Here is a 10,582-nt window from a genome sequence, read left to right as displayed (position 1 = left end):
GGGGAAATCTATGTGATTAAAATACACAATTTTCTTTCCTTTAAAAATTAGAGTTGCTATTTTGGGAAAATGCCTTCAGTGTATATAAAGATACATATAGTCTACCTAATAAAATTGGTATAGAAATTCATCAAATGGCAAAATTGAATTCTAGGCCTGTTGAAGATTCTGAGAACAAGCTGATACTAAGTACAGTTTTGCTTCTACTGAAGCTCAAGCTCATTGGAGTTCAGGAGAAAAATAACATACATGAGGATAGAGAGGTGTCATAACCAAGAAAAGAATGAAATGGGACTTTGATTTCAATTCTGGTTACATATAGAGTATTATGGAGTGGCATAAAATGGTCAGTTTCACCATTAAAGTAAGAAAGTCCCTGGATAAAAGTTTTTCTTAATAATTCTTACCTTTTGAGCATCTTCATCTAGCATTTTCTATTATGCTTTTTTTTTTTTTTTTGGCCAGGTCTGAGACTTAAACTCAGGGCCTGAGCACTGTCCCTGGCTTCTTTTTGCTCAGCTAGCACTCTACCACTTGAGCCACAGTACTACTTTTGGCTCTTTTCTATATATGTGGTGCTGAGGAATAGAATCTAGGGCTTCATGTATATGAGGCAAGCACTTTACCCCTAGGCCATATTCCCAGACCCCCATACTATTAAAAAAATTTTTTTTTTCAATTAGCGCATGAAGAATCTTAAATTTTGGTGGTTTGTGGGGCACACCTGGAAGTCAACTAGCTGGCCCCGCCTGTTTCTCAGTCTTGGGGCCTCGTGTAGCTAAGATGGCGCCTAAGGATGAACCCGGAGGCGGTTCTGTGGGCTGTGATGCCCTGGCTCTTCTGCCCTTACACCCCTCCCCTTCCTGCTGATCTTAGACCTGATTGGCTCCTGTGCTTTGTATTAGTGGCACGTACTTCCCCAATAAACGAGATATTGCCCTGACTTGACTCCCAGGCCGTCTGATTGTCCTCCGGTGAGGGAGGGCTGGGTGTGGGCCGCCTGCCAACCCTTTCCCTGCTTGGCTCGTCCGGGTCAGGGTGTGTCTTCCCCGTCTCTCCCACGGGTCGGGGGAGTGCACGGGAGGCTAAAGACCCCGACAGTGGTCTAGAAAATGTCAACTAATTCTCTTTATACCTAGGTTTAGCAAGTCTCACAAATAATGTATTAAATGCTCAATGTAAGGCAAGGAGAATTAAATCTGTTTCTGATTTATTTATTTATACATTACTTCATGTCCAAAAAACTTACGATCCATTTTATCATCCTTTTTTGTTTCATTCAGGAAGTTGATTTTCATGGGATGTAAATAAAGATTATATCTAGAAAGATAAAACCATGAAGTCTGTTGGTATGCATTTTAGAATTTATACTACCAATATTTCTAAACAGGGTTGAAAGGGTTTATAATAAAAAGAGCAGTTAAAAATAGAAGTATAGACAGATGCAAACAAAGTAAAAAAATTGTGTTTGTGTGTGTATAATTCAAAATTGGTTTATTTTGAGCTTCTCAACTGCCAAGGCAAAAGGCAAACCAAATGATTTGGCTTAGAAGCAGTGTACAGTACTTCACCAGCATCATAGTAGAGCATATACCACATTATACAAGCCCAAAGTAGGGGAAGACATCCAGAAATCAGGAATGTTGCCTAGAAACAGTTCCCCAAATGTATGAAGGAATGTATGTAGGAAGGTATGTCTTCCTTGCAAAATTCCTTTGGATAGGAAAAACTTTATCCCTGCCTTTTAAAATCAGTTGCTATTTTCCCTTCTACTATGAACAAGCAAACAAAACTGAGTACCTTTGATAATTTACTGGAATTTTCATTAAATAGTGATTTAGTGTTTGAGTGGATGTTTTAAATTCTAACTTCATTGCTCACTCTCTCTCCCCCTCTCTTTTTCTTACTCTGTCTCTGTACCTGTATCTCTCCTCCAAGAAGCAAACTGTTTCTCTTTAAAATGTGTTGTCCTAGAGTCTTATTTGATCTTATTCTAGTTATCACTTTTTAAAACTAAAAGCAACATATATCTTGTATTCATCATTACATATACAAAATAATTATACCCCTCTTATAAAAAATCAAAGAATGCCTACTAAACTAAATACGTGAAACAAAAGAAAATTTATCATTTTATTTGCCTAGAGAAAATCATTAATAATATGTTAGTGCTCTTCAACGTGTGTATATGTATGTGTGTGTATATTTTGGTGTGTGTGTGTGTGTGTGTGTGTGTGTGTGTGTGTGTTTTGCCACTCCTGGTGCTTGGACTCAGGGCCTGAGCACTTTCCCTGGCTTCTTTTTGCTCAAGGCTAGCACTCTACCACTTGAGCCACAGTGCCACTTCTGGCTTTTTTTTTTTATACAGGTGGTGCTGAGAAATCAAACCCAGGGCTTCATGTATATGAGGAAAGCACTCTACCACTAGGCCACATTCTCAGCCCGTGTGTGTTCACTTTGTAGCATAAAAATTTATTGCATTTGATTTGCTAAAACTAATGAAACTTGAATTTGGATCACTGAAACAAAAATCATCTGCAGAGATTCACTAACTTTACTAGATTAAATATTGATAGACTTTTGTTTGCTATGTGGTATTCAGGCATTACCATCTAAAGGATTTTCTATATAAGCTCTGTCTATTTTATTGGACTAGAGAAATCAATAAAGTATTTAGATAACTTATCTAAAAACATAATATTAGAATTTAAAACACATGGAATAATTGGATTTAACCTATTTTTATTTTTTCTCAATTTTCTCTTGCCATCACTAGTATTCCTTTCCCAAGCCTTTCTTTCCTTCTTTTGCATTCTTCAGTTTATCTCATGTACTTTAGATCTACCTATAGTATTGCCATCTTCAAACTTTCTATCTCATTTACTGATTTGATTAGTTATCTTGTTTTTACATCAACAGAATATAAATCCATGAAGGCATCTTTGTTTTTAATGTCTTTCATTGATATGCACAGGTAGAACATGGCCCAAATGAATAATTTCAAATATCACATCAGTTCAATATTCTAATCATATATTTGACATTACTAAAATGGACTTGCATAAGGAGAACTACTGAGAACCTCAGGAGCAGTAGTTTCCTGGCTTACATTTTATTGTTTCCCCTCTCTTCCATCAGATATTGTAATTCTAACAGCAAGTCTTTCAATGATAGCCAGTTGCAACATTCATTCTTATTTAACCTTCACCTAGTCACATGATTCTGTTATAAACAGTGTTCTAGGCCATGTTCCTGGTAGTTCATCCCTGCAATCCTACCTACTCAGGAGGCAGAAATCGGAGCATCTCTCTTCAAAGCCAGCCCAAGCAAGGGAGTCTGTGAGACTATTAACTCCAATTAACTACACAAAAGCAGAGTGGAGCTATGGCTCAAGTGGTAGTGTGCTAGCCTTGAACAAAAAATCATCAGGGACAGCACCATGGGTCTGAGTTCAATTCCCAGGATTATTGTGTACATGAGTGTGCATGCGTGCGTGTGTGCACACACACAACGAAAGTGTTAAAAAATACTGACAAGTAGAAAGTCTTCACAACAATTTTCCGTCTGTTGCTAGAAGATAGACATACACTGCATAGCAATTTAACTGACAGCTATAGGAATTTTCATTATTCAATGTAATTGCATATTTGATAATGCATTAAGCATTTTATTCAGTAGCTATTAGATTTGGTTACACTATCAAATATTCAGAACACAAGAACCATATGACATTGTTTGTTGGTTATGGGGCTTGAACTCAGAGCCTGGGCACTGTCCCTGAGCCTCTTTGTGCTCAAGGTTAGCAGTCTACCACTTGAGCCACAACACCACTTCTGGTTTTTGAGTGGTTGGTTGGAGATAAGAATGTCATGGAAACTTTCCTGCCCAGGCTGGCTTTGAACCACAATTCTCAGATCTCAGCCTCCAGAACATTTAGGATTATAGGAGTGAGTCACCAGTGCCTGGCAAATGACATGTGTTGTTTTTTTTTTTTTTGCCAACAGAACTAAAGGGGGCTAGGAATGTGGCTTAGCAGTAGAGTGCTTGCCTAGCATTCATGAAGCCCTGGGTTCGATTCCTCAGCATCACATAAACAGAAAAAGCTGGAAGAAGCTCTTAACTTATGTTTCATTTGTTTATTTATTCACGCTTGCAAAAATATTAACCAGGTGCATGAGTGTGCACCTGCAGCCTTAGTAATTTAGGAACTTGAGGCAGTAGATCCTTTGATCTCATAAGTGCAAGATCCTCCTGAGAAACATATTGAAAACCTCTCTACTCCCCAATCCTCCCCCAAATTATTTAGTTCCAGACACTGTTTAGCTTCTGAGGATACAGATATGTAGTGACACAAACAAATGATTATATTGTATTATGAACACAAAAACAGGAACAGGTGCTGTAGTAATCTAGCTACATTTATGAGGGTAGGTTAGGTAGGATCGATATGTGAGGTGCATCCCAATGGGCCATTAAATTATCCTTTGAGTAGGAGATTCCATGACCTCTTCAAAGAATTATTATTATGCTAGTGGCCAACTCATTTGCTTAGTCCTTACTCATTTAATCCCCACAGCAGGGCCTTGTAGATATTTTGTTTATAGTATGATCAGTGTTGCCATTTAGGATGTGGTAGCACAGAGGAAAGCCAAGACTGTGCTCTTACCCACCACACCATTCTGCATAATTGAAAGGCTAAATAGGAGCACACAAGTGCTGTTGGCTCATATCTGCAATTCCAACTACTTGGGATTTAGAATGGGGCGGGGGAGCATGGTTTGAGGCCAGTCTGGACAGAAAATGCCTTCTAAATGCATAGCTGGGTGCAGTGCTGCTTGGCTAGCATTCTACAGTACATGGAAGTCTGAGATCTGAGGATTACAGTTCTAGGCCAGATAGAAAAATCTGCAAGGCTCCATGCCAATAGAGGGAAGCAACACGATGGGATGCACCTGTCATCCAAGCAAGGACTGGAAGCCTGAAAATAGGTGGACTGAATCCCAAGTGCATACCTGGAACGGAAGGGAGACAACATCTCAAAAAACAACCAGCTTGTAAGGGCTCTGTAAGCATGGCTTCTTTATAGGGCACCTACCTGGCATGTGTGAGGCTTGAGTACAGTCCCCAAGAACACTGGGAAAAAACTGAATGAGAAGAAACTGAATGAGAAGAGGGGCAAGATGAAGTCTGGAAGCACCTTTGTTTAATTCTCTGAATGAGAAGTCATGTAACTTGAGACAGACTATGTTCTGAAACGAGAAGGTGAGAAAAAGCTTCAGAAACAATGAATGAGGTAACAGGATGGCAAAAGGCCAAGAAGGAAAGATCTCAGAAATAAGTAGCACAGAGTTCCAAACAGTATTCTCTGACTCATCTTGCAGGGGAACAGAAGACGCAACCAGACATTGTTTTGGAAAATGACACTGAAAAAATCGGATACATGATGCAGATCTGCTGGCGAATCATGAGCTGGAGCAGGGCCGCTCATGCATCTCCGCTGTGTGTGTGCCAGGGCTTAAAGGAAGGTATCCATCAGGGAAATGCAGACTTCCTATTCATTTTGTTAAGTTTTTGTTTGTGTTTTCCTCTCTGTGTTCCAAAGCCCTGCCAAACGCCACAAAGCAGGCAACAGAGGATCAAGACTAGTTGTGGATGCAGGGGATTTAAACTGCTCCACAGACTCTGACCTACTTGAATGAAGGGGGAGTTCCATCCCCTGCTTTTGACCAAAGGATTGGATTGTCTAACTTGAGAGAAGAGAAGAAGCTTCTTGCAGCATTAACCTCAGGTGGAATGGGCTTGCCAAGGAGTTTTCAGTCACCTGTAGCTGGAAACAGTTCCTTCATCATCTGCACTGCTTCAGGTATCTACTCTGCTTGAATAGAAAGAACACTCAGGAACCAGATAGTAAATCCTATGGATGCTGCATGGTTCCATCTTAAAACAGTGGCAGGGCTGGGAATCCTCATTCCCTGAAAGAGCTCTTCTATGAAGACATTAGCAAGGCTGGGCTGTGTTGGGAAACACTCAGGTACTTATCCATAACCAATCATTCCTGTAGAAATCTTGGTCCACCCAAAGAACCACCAATTGGAAAGCTACTCTCTCTGCTTCTCACAAACAATATGAAAAAGCAAGAAAAAATCATGGCTTCAGGTTCATATGGAAGCACAAAATACCTCAGATAGTTAGACAATCCTAAGTCAAAACTGCAATACTAGAGGTATGACAGTATCTGAGCCTTACAAAGAAAAACAGCATGATATTGACACAAAAGCAGACATACATAAACCAATGTAATTCACTAAAAGACTCAGAAATAACCCACATAGTTGCACCTAGCTGTTTTTTGAAAAAGGTGCCCCAAAATATGTGAGGATAGAGGGCCTCTCCCAGAAATGATGCTAGGAAATTTGGATATCCATTCATAGAGACTGAAATGAGATCCTTTGCTCTCATCTTGTCTTAAAATTAATTCACAGCAGATGAATGAGCACAACATAGTACCTGAAAAATTGAAACTACTGCAGGAGAACATAGAGAAATACTGGAAGATAAAGGCACAGACAATAACTTCCTGAATGAAACTAATGGCTTGGCAAGTAAGGTCATACATTGGCAAATTAGGTTGCAAAAAGTTAAAAACATTTTACACAGCAAAGGAAACAGTAGTCTAAAAAAATAGCCTATAAAATAAGAGAATCTCTGCCAGCTATTCCTCTGACAAAGATTTAATAACTAGAATATGCAAGGAGACCATAAAACTAAACTCGAAAAGGACCAGCATGCTGCCTAATCACAAAGCAGGCTGTGAACAGAACAGATAAATCTTAAAATTAAAAAACATCGGGGCTGGGGATATGGCCTAGTAGCAAGAGTGCTTGCCTCCTATACATGAAGCCCTGGGTTCGATGCCCCAGCACCACATATATAGAAAACGGTCAGAAGGGACGCTTTGGCTCAAGTGGCAGAGTGCTAGCCTTGAGCAAAAAGAAGCCAGGGACAGTGCTCAGGCCCTGAGTCCAAGGCCCAGGACTGGCAAGAAAAAAATAAAATAAAACAAAAAATTGCAAATGGCCAATAATAAATGTGAAGAAATGTTCACTACTCATGATCTTAGAGGAAATGCAAAAGTGAAGAATACTGGAAATGTATCTCACTCTAGTCAGAATAGTTATCACAAAGGACACAAACAACATGAAATGCTATTGAGGATGTGGGGAAAAAGAATCCTTATACATTATTCATGGAAGAAATTAATATAGTTGTTATGGAGAACAGTGTGGAGACTCATCCAAAACTAAAACTGAGATCTATCTATCTATCTATCTATCTATCTATCTATCTATCTATCTATCTATCTAAAGACATGTAATAATATATAGATACCTGCCCATTCATGTTTATTGCAGCACCATTAACAATAGGTAAGCTAAGGTACCAGTCCTATAACTGATGGATTTATAAAGAAAATGTGGTGTGTATACACAATGTTGTATTACTCAGTTATAAGAATAAATCTGTTTCCTTAGAGGCCAAAGTGAAAGAAAATTTCAAGTAGTCACACTGGTAGATGTTTCCAAGAGGTTGAAAACTGGAAGATTTTCTTTAGACTTGGTCATTAAATTATTTTTCTAAGATAGCAGTTTCACAGGCTGTTTAGAACATTTTAAAAATTAATAAGGAAGTTTCCATTGTTGAGTATCTGGAACATGAGAAAGAGTGGTAGCTGGCATAGAATATTCTCCTGAGAGGTGTCATAGTGGAGAAAAAAAATAGTAGAAACTGTAGAAGCAGTGAAGGGACTGAAAGATCTTATGCAATTCAATCATAACTGTATTCAATATTGTATTTTCATATTCAGCATCTAATAGAGGTTATAGATAATCAGAAGCCCTAGTGATTAAACATGAAGGACAATACATGCTATTTGGGTTAGAATATGCTTTGGGAAAATAGGAGAAGTTTGTTATTCAGTCCATACTAGAGGTCTTAAGAACTTCGCTGAGTATAACAGCTGTGCTGGAGTTAGTTAGATGAAGAAGTCATGAAACAGAGAAGTGCTGAATGAGCAGCCTATATAGATTTCTAGAAATGATCGAGTTCAGCTTCATGAATTCATCAGAATGTGAGAGTCAAGGGAAAGAATTAAACCTCTCTGAGGTGTTCTGAGTCTTATTTTGGGCATATTAGAACTTTTGAAAGGTTTAGAGCAAGAGAGGGACATCATCATATCTACCCTTTAGGAAGATGATAGTTTAAACAAAATGAGCAACAGTCATTCAGGAAAGAGCTGGTGACTGTGAGCAAACACAATGAAAATGGGGGCGGGGGAAAGCTAGAGGAAGAGGTGTGTGCTAAATGGTAGAGCACTGGCCAAGCAAGTGCAAGTACCTGAATTCAAATCTCAGTGCAGCAAAGAAAGAAAAGAGTTTAAAAATGTTAAGGAGGTAGATTGTTTATTGATAGAATATGAGGATAAGGTTGAGGTAAATTTGTGATAAGTCACTGGAATTATTTGGGAGAAATTTTACACTGTTTTTGATGTTTGATTTGTGTTACATCTATCTATCTATCTATCTATCTATCTATCTATCTATCTATCTATCTATCTATCTACCATCTATATCATCTTGAAGCATGGGAGAAATATTGATGAAGATAAAAATATATAGATAATAATTTAGAACAGAAGAATGGCTGAGGTTACCCAGGGAGAATATCCAGAATAAGAAAACATGATTGAAGACAGATTTCTAAGCATCAATAAAATTTAGGACATGTGCAAAGAAGCAAGGACTCACCAATGAGACTAAGAAGTAGCAGAAGAGTTAGGAGGAAAAGCAAGCATAGTACACAGATACTCAGAAGCCAAAAGGCCGAATGCTTTAAGGAGAACATATTACACAGGTGGATTGATGAAATTAAACAGCACTTGCTAATCCCAAATCACTTTTGACCAGGACCTGGACTATTCCTGTTTCTTACTTTTTTACCTAGTTGAGTGAGTACTTTTCTGTGTAGCTTGCATTTATCTTCCTATGAAAAGAAAGTTAATCCAATACATAACTCATTCATAGAAACCCAGAGGATGGTACTAAAGAAACCAAGAGGAATAATATTTGAGTGCTTGCCACATGCCTAATGATTCACATTTGCTATTTTAATCCACAAAACAATCTCGTTAAACAGCATTTCAAAGAGGCTGAACTTGAAAAGTTCAAGTAAATGCTTCATGATTATATAGCTGAAAAGTGGGAGCTGTAGGATTTGAACCTAAGCCTAACCTCAAAGCACCTGTTCTTTAGGGAATGCTTTGATTCTTCCAATAAAAGTTTAACAGTCTAAGGTGGAAAAGTAACTAGAAGTAAGGATGCATTTGTCATTTGGACATTTTTACTGGTGTAAACTTCAAATTGAATATTATCAGTTGTTACCCAATGATTACCTTGATTACTGTGAAGTAGACTTGCATACATATTATGAACTCAGCTTTTGATATATTTTAAAGAAGTTAAAAAATCTGCCTCTATATATCTCTATCTATGTATGGATACACATACATTTATACATATACAAATACATATATAAACAAAAATAAAGCATATATTATGCATTTCTTTTTAGTTTATTTCTCTTCAAGACCTGTGTCAGGTCTTGAACTCAAGGCTTTGTGGGTCTCACTTGGAATTTTTGCTCAAGTCTGTTGGTCTACCTCTCTAGCCATACCATGAAAAAAAAATCTGAGCAACTTGGGACAAATGTACAGCAGACCACTTTCCATAGATTTAAATACTTAACTATCACTCAAACTAGCAAAGTGTTTAATTGTCTGTGCCTTGGTGTGTTCTCTTGACAAATATAGCTTTATATAATAATTTAGGAGGCCAGATTGGAATTCCTGGACGTCTTGCAAATCTGCTGCAGATTGTAGGAGCCTTTCTTCCAGTTCCTGTTGCTAAACTCCACCCTGCACTGCAGGGGCCTGATGGGTGGAAACCATTCTTAAGTTGAAATAAAACAGAAGGCACTGGACACTTTATGGTCTTAGGGTTGAAACACTAGTAAACGTTTTCTCTTAGGAGAGAAGATCTAAGAAAAATCCCACTAATGTCCTAGAAGACAATCTGAAACTGAGCGAGCAGGAAGTGTGGTTTCGTGGGTGTCCAGAGTGGCCTAAGAATGGGGATGTGAGCTTTGAGTGACATGCTCTATTTCTGGATAAACTCCTTGGCTCTGGTGTGTGTAGTTGGAAGAGGGTTGGAGAGGGGCCTTCTAGAATGTGAGTTCCAAGAATGGCTACATTTTCCTTTCTTAGAGAAGGCAAAGAAGGCTACTGCTTCTTGTTTTTTGCCATAAATGATGGAGGCATAGTAGCATTGACCAGCAACTTTGCTAGTAGGTGAAATCCTAGGAGAGATGTAGCTAGTACTTCTATCAAATAGTAATAGTCATTAAAGAAAATCCATCTTGTATGAAGATTTCAGAAAGACTCCCCAGGACCTTCAAACGTCTTTATGCACTGACATTTCCTTAGTCTGGTGTTCATGCCTCAAACTGTGAACTGAGATCATTGCCTGAG

This window comes from Perognathus longimembris, chromosome 4, assembly GCF_023159225.1.
Source record: "Perognathus longimembris pacificus isolate PPM17 chromosome 4, ASM2315922v1, whole genome shotgun sequence".
NCBI lineage: Eukaryota > Metazoa > Chordata > Mammalia > Rodentia > Heteromyidae > Perognathus > Perognathus longimembris.
The sequence above is the reverse complement of the archived record's forward strand: the minus strand, read 5'-3'. Positions refer to the sequence as shown.